Below are 20,414 nucleotides of genomic sequence, written 5' to 3'. Positions count from 1 at the left end.
ACCAGTCCTGTTTGCTCTTTCTTTTCGGGTCTTCCCCGTCCTCATTGCACACGTGTCATCTGCTGCTCTTGCTGTAACCAGTCATGTGCATGCGTTGGTGACGGTATCCATCTAGCAAAAAAGCGTCTGCGTGGGCTGCTGGGAAATAAAGGGGGAGGAGCTATCACAGAGGCGTGCCAGAAAGACAGGGAAGTATTCCACTTCCCTCTCCATAACGCAAAAACGAAACAGATTACGCCATTCACAGACGGTAAATCTGTTACCGCTGACTAAACGGAAAACAAAGCTTCCGTTTGTTAGTGAATCGCACTCCCCATAGTATAGTATGGTGATGTGATGCTTAAAGAAAGCAGAGGCGCCCCAGGAGAAAGAATAACTTTCTCCATGGTAATTACGCCTCTCTATGAATAGACGAAAGCAGTGAAATGCCCTGTTTTCAGCTAAATAGGGCTTTTCATATCTACCCCAATACCTATAAAGTGACAGTTAGGAGCTGATTGGTTGGTACTTTATTTTTGTCCACTTTATCTCTCTCTCCAAGGCTAAGTACATAGGCCCCCTTATGGGAGTATCTCCACTAACCTACTACAAGTATGGAGGAAAGGGTCACCTAACATATATACAGTCAGGTCCATAAATATTGGGACATTGACAGAATTTCCAGATTTTGGCCTCTATTCACCACCACAGTGGCTTTGAAATGAAACAAACAAGATGTGATTTAACTGCAGACTTTCAGATTTAATTTGAGGGTAATTACATCCAAATCAGGTGAACGGTGTAGGAATTACAACGGTTTCTATATATGCCTCCCACTTTTTAAGGGGCCAAAAGTAATGGGACAAACTAAACAATCCTAAATCTAACATTCACTTTTTTTTTCACTGATTTTAGTACTTTGTTGCAAATCCTTTGCAGGCAATTACAGCCTGAAGTTTGGAAAGCATAGACAACACCAGACGCTGGGTTTCATCCCTGTGATGCTCTGCCAGGCCTCTACTGCAGTCTTCAGTTCCTGCTTGTTCTTGGGGCATTTTCCCTTCAGTTTTGTCTTCATCAAGTGAAATGCATGCTCAATTGGGTTCAGGTCAGGGGAATGACTTGGCCATTGCATAACATTCCACTTTTTAGCCTTAAAAAACTCTTTGGTTGCTTTTGCAGTATGCTTCGGGTCATTGTCCATCTGCACTGTGAAGCGCCGTCCAATGAGTTCTGAAGCATTTGACTGAATATGAGCATACAATATTGCCCAAAACACTTCAGAATTCATTCTGCTGCTTTTGTCAGCAGTCACAACATCAATAAATACAAGGGAACCAGTTCCATTGGCAGCCATACATGCCCACGCCATGACACTACCACCACCATCCTTCACTGATGAGGTGGTATGTTTTGGATCATGAGCAGTTCCTTTCCTTCTCTTCTCTTCCCATCACTCTGGTACAAGTTGATCTTTGTCTCATCTGTCCATAGGATGTTGTTCCAGAACTGTAATGGCTTTTTTAGATGTTGTTTGGCAAACTCTAATCTGGTCTTTCTGTTTTTGTGGCTCACCAATGGTTTGCATCTTGTGGTGAACCCTCTATATTCACTCTTGCGAACTCTTCTCTTCATTGTTGACTTTGACACATATACATCTACCTCCTGGAGAGTGTTCTTGATTTGGCCAACTGTCATGAAGGGGTTTTTCTTCACCAGAGAAATAATTCTTTTGTCATCCACCACAGTTGTTTTCCATGGTCTTCTGGGTCTTTTGGTGTTGCTGAGCTCTCCGGTGCGTTCTTTCTTTTTAAGAATGTTCCAAACAGTTGATTTGGCCACACCTAATGTTTTTGCTATCTCTCTGATGGGTTTGTTTTGATTTTTCAGCCTAATGATGGCTTGCTTCACTGATAGTGACAGCTCTTTGGATCTCATATTGAGAGTCGACAGCAACTGATTCCAAATGCAAATGTCACACCTAGAATCAACTCCAGACCTCTTACCTGCTTAATTGATAATGAAATAACGAGGGAATAGCCCACACCTGTCCATGAAATAGCTTTTGAGTTGATAGTCCCATTACTTTTGGCCCCTTAAAAAGTGGGAGGCACATATTGAAACTGTTGTAATTCCTACACCGTTCACCCGATTTGGATGTAATTACCCTCAAATTAAATCTGAAAGTCTGCAGTTAAAGCACATCTTGTTTGTTTCATTTCAAAACCATTGTGGTGGTGAATAGAGGCCAAAATCTGAAAATTCTGTCAATGTCCCAATATTTATGGACCTGACTGTATATATATATATATATATATATATATATATATATATATACACACACACACACACATACAGTTTATATATATAGTATAGATAGTATAACATAATATCATATTACATATTATTTACATGATAATCCTCTGCTGATAAAAGGTAGTAATGTAACCATTATAATCAGTGAGGTGAGACATCATTAGGAACAGTGATGAATCTGGCTTCATGCACAGTAAGGCAGGGTACACACCTGAACGATTTGTAATCGTTCCGATTTCCTATCCAATTTCCCTTGAAGGCAGAACTTCCTAAATTGGGCGTACACACTGTCCAATTTTGCATGCGATTTGACGATTTGTTGAATCGTCAAATCGAATGCGCTGTACAGTGTACAGTGGGCTGATCGTCCGGTTGTCCGTACACACTGTGCGATATCGTATGCCTGATCTTATGATTGTCTGTGCTGCACAGACAATCATAAGATGTCGCATACGACCAGCGGGAGCGCGCAATTGTGCGATTTACACAATTCATCGTTCCAGTTACCTTAATCGTGCCGATATCGTCCTGGTGTGTATGCACCCTAAGAGCTTTATGGGTTATATTTACTAAAGTGCAGGTTTTTAGAAAAAGAGATGTTGCCCATAACAACCAATTAAGTTCTACTAAACATTTATCTAGCACCTTCTAGAACAGTGCTTCCCAACCTCGGTCCTCAAGGCACACTAACACTCCTGGTTTTAGTAATAGCCATGTTTGAGCACAGATGGTTAAATCAAAATAACTGAGTTACTAATTAGGTCACCTGTGCTCAAGTATGGCTATCCTTAAAACCTGGATTGTTAGTGTGCCTTGAGGACCCCTGTTCTAGAAGATAATAGCCAGAATCTAATTGGTAGCCATGGGCAACATCTCCACTTCTAAAAACCTGCACTTTAGTAAATATACTCTATGCAACAAGTTGCTTTCCAACAACACCTCTACAGTATGGTCTCATAGAAAATGCTTCACATATTGCAGTAAATGGTCCTTTACACAATGGTGTGAGTGAACCCTAATTTCCGTGGACAGTCTCAGGTTTTAAAAATTCGGCCACGGGAACATCCCTATTTTTTCAGTATTGACTAATCATACACTATATAATCATTTATTCTGCATATAAAACGCAGTTCTCATTATACTTTTTTTTTTTTTAATGGCTGCCCACCATTATACATCCACATTTACTGTAGATATTGATGTAAATACACAACATGATCTTCCTCAGTAAACATGTCACGATGAGAATTGTGCGCAACAGCAAAGTGTCCTTGGAAATTATTTGAAAACACTGGCAACTATAGTATGCCTAATAAGGAGTAATACACCTTCAGCTGTAGGTACTAAGAACAGGCGGAATTAGAAATTAAGGGAACCCCTAGGCACTAGAGTAATGGCCGCCACCTCCGCCTAATGATATTAATTTCATTGTTTGATTATAAGCCCTCATTTGACTATTGGCAGTTTAATCCATACTAATATTATAAGAAAGTTCTGTCTATCTGTTTGTTCCAAGTTGGAGCAAAACTACTGACCCAATTTTACTGAAAACGGCAGCATTTTGTAGTGGAAATAACCTGCACTTTCTGTCATCTTCATCCGTCAAGGTAAAGATGAGCAATAACGAAAACAAAATGTATTGACGTCATCATTACAAGCGATAGGTGCGGTACCATGAGCGTGCAGGTGCGCCGACAGCCGTGCTGGGCCTGGGTGAAGAAGGGGCGTGCACTAATCGCGGGTGGCTTGGCCACGCCCCTTAGAGGGGAAAAACACATTTTTACAGCGCCGCGAAGCAGCGCTAAGCGCTGTGAAGGGGGCGCTGTGAGCCCCTCAGCCCAGCACATAGTCAGTGGGGAGGGTGACCAGTGTGATTGCTGCCCCCACAGACATAGGAGACTGCTGCGGCTGCTACGTAGGCAGAAGCGACTTCACTTAGGCGAAGCCGCGGGCAACAGCTAGTATAATAAAAAAAATAACCTTTCATTGTCGTTTTATTTATGTATACATATTTACTAAGTAGGTCAGCTTACAAGGACAGTCTGCGCATGTTCCATCCATCCACACTACACTGAAGATGGCATTTGGTATGGTAACTGGAAATAATTGCTAAATACTGGTAATTTGCAGACTGACAGTACTAAAACGAGCATCCAGGTGCCGCCCCCCCATGAAGTGTCGCCCCTAGGTACATGCCTCATGTGCCTAAAGGGAAATTCACCACAGACTATTACTATTACTACACTGACTATAATACTACCAATATTAGGTCAATCCGGAGTTCCGTTCTAACAAGATTTGTTAGAGACATAAAATTCCCATAATCTTGAGGATTTCTACAGTATAATTCCATTTATAACGATGTTTATGTCCTTTTTGTAGGATAATTCTTTAAATAAGAGAGAACGTAACACATCTGTAGAATATTTGTGTGCGCTGCTGATTCCCTCAATCATACATATTGGATATGTTGTTATTTTTCCATTGGATTTGACATATAAGGCTGATACGCTGGCCCTAAGGTATAGACCACTATGTACATCAGGGTGATATATATATAATATGCTGACACTTCTTATCAAGTCAGACGCCCTCTCTCTTTATGACAGGTACTATGGGCCCCATCTATTGCTAAAAAATGAGCCCTTTCTCTTACAGCTCATTCCGTTCAGCTTATTTCAGACTCCTGATTGCCTGGCTGTTCGCTGCTTAGAATTTCAAATGAAAGCCGTGCAATCCACTGAATTTAAAGCAGCTGAAAACAGGCAGGAAAATAAACAGGTGATTTTCAATCTCTGTCTGAGACTGGAAGGAATCTGTTGTCCCTTTCCCAGCGAGCTGATGATATGTGTGACGCACGGAGCGTGTATATCTACACTTCTACACCGCGATGTCCGATGTCGTACGGACAGATCTAGGGATATGCACTAACACATTTCTAACCTGGGTTAAGGGGGTAACAATGCAGCCACCAATAACCATGTTGCCTATATTATCCTGCTCTGATTTGGTTGGTTACTGTGGATTTACATAACTTCCTGCATGACAAACATTACCCAGTTATACAATGTCCCGTTTCTGTTAACATTTCCAATTTCTCAATTGAGCAACCTTGGCTGAATACTATAAATATAAGTATTAAAATAAGTAGGAAGAAAAAGAAAAGCATTTAGAGTTTACAAAATGCAGCTGCCACAATGGGGGAAGCCATTTTGCAAGCTGAGCCATTATACCTGAGAATACAGCCGGCCTGTTAACAATATCAGTGACACCACAGAGGTATGAGAAATGGCGGTCATTCTGTGGGATAATGCAGTGCTCTTGGGTAACACCAGCCATTAAATGTATTACCAAGCAGTTGCACTACTAGGGCATGGATGTGGCATCATGTTGCTTTCATTGTTCTCCAGAATGGCTGCATTCAAAATGGCTGCCTCCACTCTGTGACGGGTGCATTTTGAAGTGTGGGTGAGAAATGCCAAAAACATATTATTCTAAGTTGAAACTAAGCATTTGAATATGGCCAAGAAAGTGCTTGGAAATGAAGTCATGCACACAGTACGTTTTCATACATTTTTAACGCGTCTGGCATACGCTGCAATAACAAAATAAAAAATCTGCAAACAAGCCTCAGACAGATTGTTAAAAATAAGACCCTGTATCCGTATTCACCGACCGCTGTCCACAAATCCCGTCACCTCATTGTTCGCAGTGTTCCGTCATCAGCTGTAAACCATCCAATTACTGACTTCGACAGTGCCTCATATACCAATAAGCAAAATAAAAATAAATGCTGCTCCCTTATTTTATTTACTCATTTTTAAGCAATAAGTTTTCTTTCTGACAATCTACTACCTGGCCAAGCACAGGATACAAGAAATAAGGGTTTGTACATTACCTTTAGGATGCGCCTGCTGGTCTGCAGGCCGTACACCAGGTGCCGGCACAACTTGTGCAAGAGCTCACTGAGAAAATCTATTTCTCTTATTCTCCCACAGACGTCAGTGGACAGATGAATTGTCGGATGAAGACACAGGGGACAGTTCCTGGAGAGGACCAAAAATATCCTTTCGTCAATAACATACATATAGAGATTGAAATTTATTCACACACACACAGATTTTTTCAGCTGGCGTCGTTCATATAAGTATGTTAGAGTGCAAGCTCTTCTGGCTAGGGCCTTTGTTCCTTATGTGTTTTTGATCCTTTTCAGTACCTCTCGAATTTATGTAATACTATGTATTGTGTTTTCATCATTTTATGCACCATACATTTCGTGGGTGCTTAGTAATTATATTTGAAATTCCCCATAGATTTGTCATGTCTTCAAGGTCAGGTAGTCAGTGGTTTGCAGAAAGGATGACTTGAAATCAGTGATGGGCACCTGACACCCTTCAGGGCCACATGGACATCTCTCTGACAGCGCATTACTCCGTAATCTCAGTAATAAGTTACATCACATTTCATTAGAGAAATAGACACCTCTCTGTAATCACATATTAGCAGGCATTATACTGTATGATAACTAGCAAGTGTTATTATTATTATTATTATCCTTTATTTATATGTCGCCACAAGTGTTCCGCAGCGCCTTACAAAGTACATAGAAAAATAATTTGACAACGTTACAAGTTATAACAAACAAATTTTGACATTACACTCGGAAGGACCTTGGCCTTGGGATATGTGATGTCTGATTATATTGAACATGAATAATGTCACTTTTAAATAAACATTGGAAAAAATAAGGGCATAGTTAGGGCCACCGTGACTTCGGAAGGGTCTGGGTACTGGGGTCGTTGCCACTGGAGGGGGCATGGCTACACCCAGTCATGGTGTACATACCTATGACGCACAACGGTTCATGGTCACTCCTCCCCTACTCTCCTGGGCCCAGGCACTGGTAATTTGCAACTGCTCGTGACCACCCAACCCCCCCGCCGCCCCCCCCCCATTCCCCCACGCCACTTTTGGCCACACCAAACAGTCAGATGTCTGCTTTCACTTCTACACTGCAATTGAAACAGTTAAAATTTGATTGGTTGCTATTGTTAACAGAACTTTTATTTTCTTTGCAACACTTTTCTTTTTGCATATGTCTCCATTGTGTTTTCTTCCTACTATCTTTATGTGCTTTTCAGCCATGTTTTTTTATGTAATCCGATTACGTTGCTTATCATTTTTGCCCTGCAACAATATAAAGATGCTTTTTGGATACACTTGTAGGCTGTAGCATTGAAGATAGCACATCAAGCTTGTATAGTAAATTAGGGGAGAGAAGATAAACAGCTCCGATGATATAGATGCATGCCTGAAAAGCACAGAAGGAAACCAGTAGTACAAAGCAATGCATTAGCTAAAAGCCATATATCTGTTAATAAATTACAAGTCATCTAAAGGTGGAAACCTCATTTAAATGTATTCCGGTTGCCGCTGCTAACCATTCACCCAAAAGAGGCACAGGTGCCACAGTACATTCTAAAACGTGTTTCTTTTAATTAGAAACAAAATCCTTTGTCCGTCTGAATATGCAAAAACCACAAAGTCAGGTCAAGGTTTTAAGATGGACAAATGTAATAGTCTTTTAAAGGCTGGGCCACAGAGTTTGTGCCGCTGAAAACCCTTCACTTTAATTCTATCTTTTAAGTACCTCTGCTTAATAAAAGCCATCAAATATCATTGGGAAATATTACTATTTTTCTAACTGCACTAAAGAATTAAACCAAGAGCAAAAGGAAAAAAAGGAGAGAGAGAAAGCGAGAGAAAGAGAGAGAGAGAGAGTCAGGTTAAGCTCAAAGACAGAGAGAGCGAAATGGACCAGATTATACAAAATTAAAAAGCAAATTCAAGCAGACAATTTGTGCCGAGTGATTGCAAGCAATTACAGTCCAGATTTTCTGGGAGGAAGGGTGCATTATTTCAGCTTAAAAGGAGACTTTATTCATTCCTGATCAGCTTCTGCTGCCATTCTCTTTTATTCTTGGCTATCAATTTAAAAATAAATAAATAAATCTTTACATTTTCAACCCTGCTGAATAAACCCTCCGGCGGTGAGTAGGATTTAAACTTCCCATCAGCTCCGGCTTCTATGGCCCCTGAAAAACCAATTTGCTTCATAAATAAAATAAAAAAAAAAATGGAAAATACACAACACAACATAAACAGACAAACAGCACACACAAACAGTACACACACAGACAAATAGCACACACAAACAGTACACACACAAACAAACAGCACACGCAAACAGTACACACACAGACAAACAGCACACACAAACAATACACACACAGACTGGTCGTTTTTTTGTTTTTTTTCGTATTCAGTCACACTGTAATTGTCAGGCAGACGGCGGCTTTGATGTGGGGGATTATTGTGATTAAGGGTCTAATGTTGAACGATGAATATCACAGCTACAGTATAGCCGGAGTACATTAGACGCCTTTTACCGAATGGCAACACAAATGTACCTGAAATGTACCTCAGAACTGACAATTAACTGAGGGTTGTGAAAGCTCCATAAAGTCATGCACTGTTGTAGGGTGTTCCGTATGATTGATACTTTGTTGGGTGAACGCTATATATTATAATAAGTTTCATTTTTCATTCAATATCATGCTACATACTAGTATTATTAGCATTGTTCTTTTAGATTGTTAGCTCATATGTCCAGGGATAATATATGTCATCATTCAGTGTAATTTCTATGAGTTTCCCTTATAATACAACACTGAAGTAAATGTGGATGGCCTAGTGCTCCAGGAGGGTTAGATTTACCCCCTGGAGACATGACATGCCCAAGGTGTCCCATATCCAAAGCATTGAATGTTGTGAGCAGGGGCGTATTTATAATGGGTGCAGGGTTTGCGGGGCACACGGGCCCCTGAGTCCAGGGGGGGCCCGCACCGCACACCCTGCACCCAGAAAACTCCCACGTCGGCGCCGGTGTTTGCGTCTGTTTTGTGCACTGGGAAAAGGGCCTTTCCCAAACTGTTGCAACCAAGTTGGAAGCATAGCATTGTCCAAAATGTCTTGGTATGCTGAAGCACTAATATTGCCCTTCACTGGAGATAAGGGGCCTAGCCCAAACCATGAAAAACATTGGACTTGGTGATGTGAGGCTTGCATGCATCTGCTCGGCAATGGAAACCCATTCCATTAAGCTCCCGCTGTACAGTATTTGTGTTTACATTAATGCGAGTGGAAGTTTGGAACTCTTCAGCTATGGAATCAGCAGAGCGTTGGTGATTTTTACGCACCATGCGCCTTAGCATTCATTGACCCCGCTCTGTGATTTTACGTGCTCTTCCGCTTCCACTTTCTAATAGTATCACTTACAGTTGACCGTGAAATATCCATCAGGGATGAAATTTCATGAACCGTCTTATTGCAAAGATGGCATCCTATCACAGGACCAAGCTTGAAGTCACTGAGCTCTTTAGAACGACCCATTTTGTAGCACAAATGTTTGCAAATGGAGACTGCATGGCTAGGTGCCTTATTTATACACCTGTGGAAACAAGTCTGATTGAAACACCACAATTCAATAATTAACAAGTGTGGCCAAATACTTTGTCCATATAGTGTATGTTAAGGCCCCCATACATCAGAGATTGATTGCAGCAATCGTGCAATTTGCAATCGATTGTGTATAAAAAGCTTTCCCTTTTTCAATCGATTGCAGATTGCAGAATTGCCATAATCGATTGAAAAAGGGAAAGATTTTTATACACAATCGATTGCAAATTGCACGATTGCTACAATCAATCCCTGATGTATGGGGGCCTTTACACTCCTCAGACTTTATTCCTTGAGTATACTAAATCAGCTTCAGGTGTTTTAATGTTAGAGAAACCGAAAGATTACACAAGAAAAGAGGTGTCTTAAACCTCTAGGATGGGGGCCAGCATGTATGCAAATTACTTGTGGAGTTAGCCTATGGCAGTCAGGGGCGGGTTTGTAACAGGAACTCTATATAATGGGCTTGAAGTGTGGGCTTAACCCTCTTTGTTCCAGATTTCCCTCCCTCCCTCCCCTTTAAATTTGGTATGTTGTCGGTTTGTCTTGGGTGGCGGGAAGGAACGGCAGGTCACCAGTCCGGGTGCAATTATGATTTAAGGGCGCTCCCTTCATTGACTGGTAGTTGGCTGTACCAACTAACTGGGGGCAGTATCACCACTTTAACGGGTGGGAAGTCAAGATGGGGGTGAGCGTTACCTTTTGTTGATGATATGAGTTACATGGTTATGTGTATGCACTCTGGGCGATCTACGCCTGCTATGCCTTTTGTTGTTGTGTGTTGGCATAGCAGATTTGGCTGATTTCTGGCCGTCCTTTCTTTGCCACCATACAACCTTAAATAAATAATAATAATTTATTTTGCTCCAATAAATCGCCATCAAGTTATCTGCCAAATCCACGTCTCAGTGTCTTTATTTTATGTTAGTATGATAAGTGGTTTGCACACATGACAACACCTCATCCGATAGAAAGTTTAATGTATCCATCAGATCAGGTGACACTATTATAATTATGTCTAGGAATACCTCATACCACCTATCTATGATCCAACCAAACTAAAGCTGGCCACACACTAGACCAACTTACATCCAACCAACCAACTAGCTGATTGGTTGGAATGAAAATCTGGTAACGTATGGGAGTAAATGACAATCAGCAATTTGCTCCTAAATGCCAGAAAACAGATGAAAATGGTCTTTCAGACAAGTTTGTTAAATGATTGATTTAAACAATTTGTTCAAACAACAGTTTATGTCCATTTTACAACGTTTGGGAGCAAATTGCTGATTGTCATTTGGTTTCATACCTTACCACAATTTAATTCCAACCAATCAACTAGTTGGCTGGTTGGATGAAAGTTGGTCTAGTGTGTGGCCAGCTTTAGGGCCTGATTCAGAGTTGTGAATAGAGAGAGATACTGTATCTCTCTCAACTGATCATCTGGGTGAAACCATGCTGCACTGCAGGTGGGGCAGGTTTAAAATGTGCAGAGAGATTTAGATTTGGGAGAGAGGTGTCCAAACTGACATCTAAATTGTAGAGTAATAATAAAGCTGTGCAGTATTTGTGGGCTACATGTAAAAGCAGCCAGTATTTAACCTACTTGCAAAAAAACAATGATGTATTTATTACACCCCTTGCATTGCAACATGGTTTGTCCAGGTACACAGCTAAGTGCTATCTCTCTCTCTATTCCCAACTCTGAATCAGGCCCTAAACCCTGATTAGCCAGCCATCCCCGCATGTTAGTGTAGGCACTCTCACTTTCTGACTCGGGATCCCACTATCGGGTCTACTGGAAGGTGTGTTGGGCACATGCAGTACTGGCGCGGGGGGTGGTGGTGTCACAATGAGGAAGTGTAGTGATCGCATATGTAATATGGCAACGCAGGAATAATAAAGTCCTGTGAATAAAGATTCCTTATTAGCGCAAATTGCGGCGATAAGGATCTTTTATAACGGGGCAGACCACAAAAAAAAAAAAAAAAAAAAAAAAAAAATATATATATATATATATATATATATATATATATATATGCCCCTTTATATCTTACCTGGACCTTTACAGAACAGTAACATAAATCTAATACCAGCTTCTAGTACTGTACTTTCTTGTCCTTCTGCAGATTATACTGAATACATTATCTTATTTGTAGTTTCATCATATGCTTTTCAACCATGCATTTATACTGTTCATTCTAGGGTGGGTAAGGGGCAGGGCGGCTATCACAGAAGGGCGCTCCCGAAAACGAGGTGTGGTCACTAGGAAAGGAGCTTGTCCTCGAGATGCGCCCCTTTTTCATCACTGTAGGGGGCGTGTGCCCTGCACTCACGGAGATGCTGGGCTGCCGCCAGGTTCTCCCCGCAGTGTGACCTTGTGCATGTGCATTGCATCTATTCACTCACCGGTCATCATTTCACCTGAACTTTCCCCTCCCTCGGGGCACTGCAGCCCGACGGATGGGGGCGGCTGTTACCGTGGGGCGCCGCCATAAGGGCAGGGGGCGCATTTCAGCGACTTCAAATCAGGCAGGGCGCCGCGCCCCGCTGAAAAAAGCATAGAGAAAGCACCATATTTATAGCATAAGGCAGAGTTGTTTATTTTCTTTGCCCTAAATTACAGTACAATTCTGCTCTCAATGATGGGTACAGTAGCTTTGTTTTTTGTATTTTTTAACCAACATCAACATGAACCAACATATCTGCTCTATGATATAGGGGGAGATGTACCAAGCCTTGGAGTCAGAGAAAGTGAAAGAGATAAGGTACCAACTAATCAGCTCCTAACTATCAGTTTACAGGCTGTGTTTGAAAAATGACAGGTAGGAGCTGATTGGTTGGTACTTTATCTCTCTCCAATGCTTGATACATCTCCCCCATAGAGACATGCCCAAATGGCATAACAATATCTTAGAGAAAAAAACACACACAATAGTTACATTTGCAATAGGGCATCTAAAAGACAACAAATTAAAGTCATCTGAAGGTGGAGAGTGAAGAGCTGTGTCAGAGCTAGGAGACAAGCAGTAAAACAGATTTATAGAGAAACCCTGAGAACAGACTGGTGTAACCTATCTGGTAATATAATGGTCTGTTTTAGTCCTTCCTATCACTCATTATCGCTGAAGAAACGGAATAGAACCAGTGCAACAATGGCTGTCTACATGGAGCAATTTTAGATTTGTGAAATTGGCATTTAGATTTGCCAGACTGCTTTTCCTATAACAGCACTAATAACACAATAAAAATAGATTCCAATAAACATATGCTCAATAGAAAGGAATTATCAGAGGACGGTATCTCGGAGATGGATACACAGGGTGGAATGATGGATTTAAGTTTTATTCACGCAGAATTCTAACAAGTTGTTTTATGTGAGATAATCCTTGTATCACAGGTCTTGGTCATGACAGGGTTGTGGTCATAAAAAATATGTGGATGCCAGAAAAGTAGAACACATTATTCTCTATGGAACAGTTCACACTAAGGAATTCTATAGTGTAGGTGCCAGCATTACAGTTTGTGTAATGAACAGAGAGAAATTACTACTCAACAAAAACAACTTGAACACTTATAAACTAAAGTCACTGTATAAATCAGGGATGTGGAACCTCAGGCCCGGGGGCCATATAAGGCCCCCGGAATCATTTGGTCTGGCTCTCTGAGCTTTATTCTACTAGCCCATTTGGCTAGCAGGCTGCCTAGAATGGCACCCTGCAGCCAGCATCTATGCAGCAGTGCCGCCTGGTGTGTGCTTAGGACGCTTCAGACGGTCACCCCGCTGCCCTTACAGCTCCCCGGAGCATCCTCAGGATGCTCTAGGTATTGCTGTACTCACCGCCAAATGTGGCCCCTCCCCGTGCTACATCACATGGAGGGGGCGTGGCCTGCACAAGGCCTGCAAATAATGTTATATATATCAAAATGGCCCTCGGCAGAAGGTTCCCCACCCCTGGTATAAATGCTGTAAATAAAGGTTGCGTTCACCCCCTCCTCCTCCTCACAGACCATACGTGCCTACTTTTATCATCCCCTCTCCGGGAGAAGCCCAGAGAGAAGATGCAGCTGGCTACTTGGGGGGGCAAGGCTATCACGTAATTAGGCCCCACATTTTGTGTAATTTTAGCCCCGCTCCCTGTTTAAAGGTCGCGATTCACATTTTTACCTCCGCCATTCTGCCCACTGCACTAGGAAGTGGCCGGGATATGTGAGTCTTCTGGGGGAGCAGGGAACTACCCGAAAAATCAGGAGCCTCCCGCACCTTCCGGGAGAGTAGATAAATATGATATTTTAGGGCCTGATTCTGAGTCGGACAATTTGGCGCCCACTTTTCTGTTCGGCAGCAGTAGCCTTCTTATTTTCTTATGTTAAAGCAGGAATCCACTGCTGTATATCATCTGGACTTGCACCCACCCCATGCTGGGTGTAATAGATCAATATGAAACACGTGTCCCATATCCATCCGCTATCCATTCCTACGATGAAGCAAGGAAGCTGGCCTACATGCCCACGTCACTCCTAGGAGATGGGATAGCTCCATGCGTTCCCATGGTTGCGGCCCAGTTACCATCTGGAAACGCCCATCTTACAGATTTTTCGTCAGGAAAAGGGATTTTCTCAGCTTTTCTCAATTTAACAAAAAGTTTACAGTGGAGAAATCAGGTCTTTCTTCAGTCCTAAACTTATATTTAGAGGCTTAGCTGGAACTCATCCGAGTCAAATCTAAATGCTGGACCATACATCTATCCTCTATCGCGGCAATTCCCCGTTCTGCCGACGCCTGAGTCAGGAGGTTGTGAAAATCCATCATGTGGCACAATCTCGATTCCCCGATTTCGACCCAAAAATTTTCAGAAATGATGAGTTGGGGATTGTTAACATTTTGTTTTATTAACCAATCCAGCCACAAATCGCGATCATCAGTGTCCATCGGATCGGTAGGTGCAGGGTGTACTTTGCAGGCCCCCCCACCATTATTCAGCACCCATTATAGATACACCAGTGCTTACAGTTCTCTATAATATTCATTTTCCAAGACGCTTTGATGCTGATCTGATGCATCTAATGTGTGACTCGCTCTAAACTCCCAGCATGAAAAAAAAACCCACCAGGAATGAATTTTATAAACCAGGGATCATCCCCGGAAATTAAGCAACTGTGTTACTGCCTGCGTGCACCAGAATGCAGCCTGTATTACCGGCCAGGGTGGGATTTGTCAAGCATTCAAAATTTGTTAAACCATCATATTTACAAATATAAAATATAAAGACAATTATTTAATTTTTTTTTTAGCAATATGCCTATAAAGAAACTCTACTATATATATTTTACAATACAGAGTTGATTGGTGAAAGCCTTGTCTGGAATCAGCAGCAATTCATCTTTCTCTCCTCGGATCCTGCTTAGGGTGATAGAGCAGACAGTCTGCCCACTGGAAGCGGTGAGGTCCTTTCACCTCTGTTTCATGCAGGGAATCCAGACAAATACACTTAACCCATTCAGGGCTACAGAAGCTGCCGCTAGAACCTTACAGAGCCACATAAATATATTTAAGCATGCATTGTTGTACGGCCAGCAGTTTCAGACACTTGATGCATTGATCCTGCATCCGTCTGAGTCAAAGCTGTGTATTTTTATTGCATGACAAAATGACGGTGAGGCTCGCTTTGTCTTGATCAGACATTCATTTCTTTAGCAGGTCATTGCAGAGATGAGGTCACAGGGCAAGCAGCCCACCTTCACTCGGTGATATGCAAGGCCCCTCTCTCTACCCACTAATTAGAAATGCAATCTCACAAGGAGTGAGCCTGCCTGCCAATGTCCCTCAATCAAAATGATTTATTAGCAATTTGTACAAATGGAGAAAATGAGATTTCAGATTTCTCGGCCATTTCAGCAATGAGGTGATTGAAAGACAACGAGGTCTGGGTGAATATGTAGATTTTCTGTCCCCGGAGCACGCACTTGAAAGCGCGCTTTTGCAGAGACGCACATTCCCCTGTTCCAAGTTATGCGATGAGTTCACCAAAAAAAGATCTTGATGTCGGCAGTATTAGTCAGTAATTCTGTGAATTCAATCCAAAATGGAATTCAGAACTAATGGGTTCACCTGTCTGCAATTTGAAAACCGTACAATAGCTGTCTAATTGATATCTACATTAAATATGTATATTTATTTTCACTGGCTAGAATCATATTGGACCACAGAATAAAATCTTTTCAAACAAGTTGCCCGAATTCTGCAGCTCTCACAAAAGTAATTTTAAAAACAACTGTAACATATGGATTGTTGAGAAATACATAGGATCTTTTCAAATAATTATATGTCGGAATTAAACAAGCTCGTCCTTCAACTTTTAAGTGCATAAACTTATCTAAGAGCAATTGGTCCTTTGCTGCATTGCATACGTTTGTATCAAATACAAATGCAAATAAAATGTTGTTTATCATGGTAACAGGACATGTGACCTTGCATCACCTGCAGCCCCATGATCCCTCTTTTGCAGGTAGCCCTATTGCTTTGTGTATAAATAATTGGAGTTTATAATTTACTAATTTCTCTAGAAATCTACATAGCATTGCACAGCTCCAAGTCTTTAGAATGTAAGCTCTTGCGAGCAGGGCCCTCTACCCACTTGTGCTTCTCCTTACTTTATTTACATCTTCTTATTACTCCCCACTAGGGCACCTTAGTTGCTTATGCTCTGTTGCTTATTTGGGTGTTATGGTCACCAATGTAGCAATGTATATTATACATGTCCTTGTCCTGCATTGAATTGTACTGTACTGTAATGGTGTGTACAGAAGAGACGATTGACAACGATAACGATATCATTGTACGATCTCCCGGGTGTGCTGGATGATCGATGTCCCATTACTTCATCTGCACCATTGCTATAAATTACTTTTGCAGAAATCCCATTCTGTTCTGATTGTATCAATAAGTATAGCAGCTACAAACAGTGGTGTATCTATAATGGGTTCAGGGTGTGCGGTGCACATGCTCCCCTGGGTCCAGGGGGGCCCTCACCACACACCCTGCACCCATTTCTTCAATACTTACCTCTCCTTAGTCTTGCATTCGAGGTAGCAGCAATGTACAAATCACCAGGAAAATTGCATGGTGGGCATTTTCCCGATGTTTGGCGTATGTGCTGCAGGGAAATTGCCAGGAAAATGGCTGCCATGCCATTTCCCTGGGGACCTGTGCATACGCAGTAGACTTTGGTACAGTGCTAGAGTCTACAAATGCCCAGAGTCTACTGCTGTGTTCAGTGCGCTACTGGCTGACGGGTAGAGAGGAGGGGCCTCGGCTGGAGACTGCACACCGGCCACTTTTCTGGCTGAAGTGATTGGGTTGTTTGGGACTCCACAAGCCAAGCTACCAAAGGGCTTAAGGACCACAGTGTTGCTAATCAGCGTCACAAAAGAAAGATGTCATCATTCTCATCAGTGTTAATATCATAATTACACAATTATCTGTACTTTGTTGTAATTAGTGGCAACAGCCTCATAGAATTTGTAGTTCATTTTTATGAACATCAGTTTTTCCACATCTTTAGGAAATAGCCTCCTACGCCGATTACTCACAAGGTTTCCGGCTGTGCTATTTCCGAGTACACAAAGGAGGGTGGGCAGCTTTTGTAAACCAAATATTGTTTGTACAAGGGACTCCAAACTCCCTTTTATTTCTTCCAGTGTTCGAAAAGACTGTGTGAGATCAGGGCTGCCATCAGAAATTGCAAGGACCAGGACTGGCAAAACAGACAGGACTCCTTCCCTTGGGTGGTGGGGGGCAATTTGTCGGAGATTGACGTTGCTGTGGATAATGTGGATGGAGCTACAACGGAGGTGGGGCATCAATTGGTGTATAAACCAGTTTGTAAAAAATTGTCTATGTTTGGGCTTTGTGGGTGGGTGCTATAACATGTCAATCTATAATATAAAGATGAGGGTAAGAGAGCAGGCTGAGGGTGTGAGAGCAGGGTGAGGGTGTGAGTGCAGGGTGAGGGTGTGAGAGCCGGGTGAGGTTCTGGGTTTGAGAGGAGGGTGAGGGTGTGAGAGTGAGCTGTGGGTGAGATAGGAGGGTGAGGGTGTGAGAGCGAGGCATGGGTGTGAGAGAAGGGTGAGGGTGTAAGAGTGAGGTGAGGGTGTGAGAGCAGGGTGAGGGTGTGGGTATGAGAGCAGGGCAAAAGCACAGGGTGAGGGAGTGAGAACGCAGGTGAGGGAGTGAGATCGCAGGGTGAGGAAGTTAGGGGGTGAGAGTGCAAGGTTAGGGTATGAGAACAGAGTGAGAGTGTAAGAGCGGGAGTCTCTGTACCTGGTATGTCTCCACCACAGAAATTTCTGTATGTGAAGTGGGATCCCCCATAACCTGTCCTACATGAACGAGAAGAACTTCTTCACCAAAATGCAGCAGCGGCTGTAGGTAGCTTCTTCAGGACAGAGAGAGGGGCCTGGGTAGCAGCAGCATTTTCAATTATGCACTGGTTATGAGCCAATCAGAGCTTGTAAACTGGCAGCCAATCAGGAGCCGCCGCTGTGGCTGCTCCTGATTGGCTGCCGGTCTGCGAGCTATGACTGGCTCGCGTCCAGCACTAACCTGAAAATGCAGGCGACGCTTATGCTATCTGCTGCCACCCAGACCTCCTTTCTGTCCTGGCCTGGGGCTATTCTTTCGGAAGTCCCCTCCTGATGGTGGCCCTGTGTGATATACTAATTTGTGCATAATCCTCCACCATTATATTAATGCTTGCTGTATCAGATTGAGTGATAGTTGAGGTGTCAATAATTGTGGGCAATTCTTTTTTTTTTCTGGCAGCAACATTTGCAGGAGAATTTGAAGCAGGAAACATTATTGTGTCATGTGCCACTTGAGCTGACAAATTTGCTCTCCAGGAGCTCTTTGCATTTCTTAAGATCTGTGTCAGTCGGAAAGAAAGACATTAAATATGACTTAAACCTAGGATAAAGTATGGCTGCCAAAATGTACTGATCCATGTCACACTCTGCTCTAATTGTGTGACTTAACTTGCCATTTGCCGCAGGTCCGGATTTCTGCCTGACCTTGTTTGAGAACCATGCACTGACATCACCATCATGCACTATGTCAGCTGATAGCATTCTTCCAGTGGAAGTGCTTTTGCCTCAGCTGACCTTAGCAACCTATCAGGGACTTGCAGCTCCTGTGAGAACTCCCATTGGTGCCTGAGCAATGAGTTGCTTTCTAGTGTTACCTGCTATTCTGTGGCTCCTTTGGGTAGTAAGCCTTTACTGTTATCTGGCCTCATATCTGCAGTTGCTGTATCCTCCTGATTGCTGTGTCCTGTACTGCTGAATTCCAGCTAGAGGAATATCAAGTCTTCCCAGAGTACTCATTCAGCAAACATTTCAGTTGCTACCTAATTCTCCAGCCCAGTGCAATATCCAGCTGCACTGATTATAGATTCCTAGGTGAACTTATACTCTCAGCCTGCTGTAGTCATCTTCGGCAAGTCTGTTCATTCCAAGTACTGCAGTCACCTCCAGCATGACTGTAAGCAAGCTATCTATCTGTTTGTGTACAAGCTCTTACTAGGGCTCATCCAACTTAATACTGTATTGCCAGTTCTCTGTGTCTGTTTCCTCCAGCTATCACCTGCAAGCAAGTATTGTATTTAGTGCCAGCTATACAAGTTCCTGTCTGCTAACACTGTTCCCAGTTCATTTCAATGCTGCAGAACAATAACCTGTCTCAATAACTGTTCCTGGCTAGAGTTACCTGCTCCTTCACACCGCTGTACTTTACAATACCCAGCATCCAGTTATTCCAGCTCCAGCCAGGTTTTGACCACTCCGATTTCAGTCTGGTTCAAGTACTCTCACCAATCTTCAGTGTATACCAGCTCCTGTACTAAGGACCCAGGCAGAGGGCCGCGACCTGCGTATTGGGCGCAGCGAAGTCCATACCTCCTTGTGAGGGTCCCTGGTGAACACCACCAATACGTTAGATTCTGTGCCTCTGCACTGGGTTAAGCCAACTCACAGTACAGGTAAGTCCATATTTCATCCGAGGTTCGTGACTGATCGTGACAATCCAATTGCAAGATTTTGCAAATCCTTTGGTCTAGGGGAAGCGATAAAAACTTGATCTACAAGTCCAACATACTTAGCGGAATTACTTTGTTTAATTTCCTTCATCAGATTCTCTAGCTGCTTTTCTTGGAGTTTAATTAAGTGTATGACCTGACTCAGGCTGGCAGTGTCTGAACTCACTTCATTGGTCAATTTCAAATGGTTTCAGTAGCTTGCATGAAACATACAGTATTCTCCAGTGTGCTGGACTAAGGTAACCCCCCTCCTTCTGCTTTCTATCTCATGGTTTGTTATGTATGCCTGGATGGCTTGTTGCTGTTTCTCCAGAAGCTGAAGCATATAAAGGGTGGAATTCCACCTAGTTATTATCTCTTGCTTGAGTTGGTGGCATAGCAAATGTAACTGTGGTTGCAGCTGCTGCAATCTTCTACATGCACTTGCTGAATGGAAAAATGATCAGACTTTTTTGGGCCACAGTCAACATGCCCAGCACGTACCTGTCATTTTATAAGAATTTCTGAACC

This window comes from Taudactylus pleione, unplaced genomic scaffold, assembly GCF_031769625.1.
Source record: "Taudactylus pleione unplaced genomic scaffold, aTauple2 ptg000731l, whole genome shotgun sequence".
NCBI lineage: Eukaryota > Metazoa > Chordata > Amphibia > Anura > Myobatrachidae > Taudactylus > Taudactylus pleione.
The sequence above is the reverse complement of the archived record's forward strand: the minus strand, read 5'-3'. Positions refer to the sequence as shown.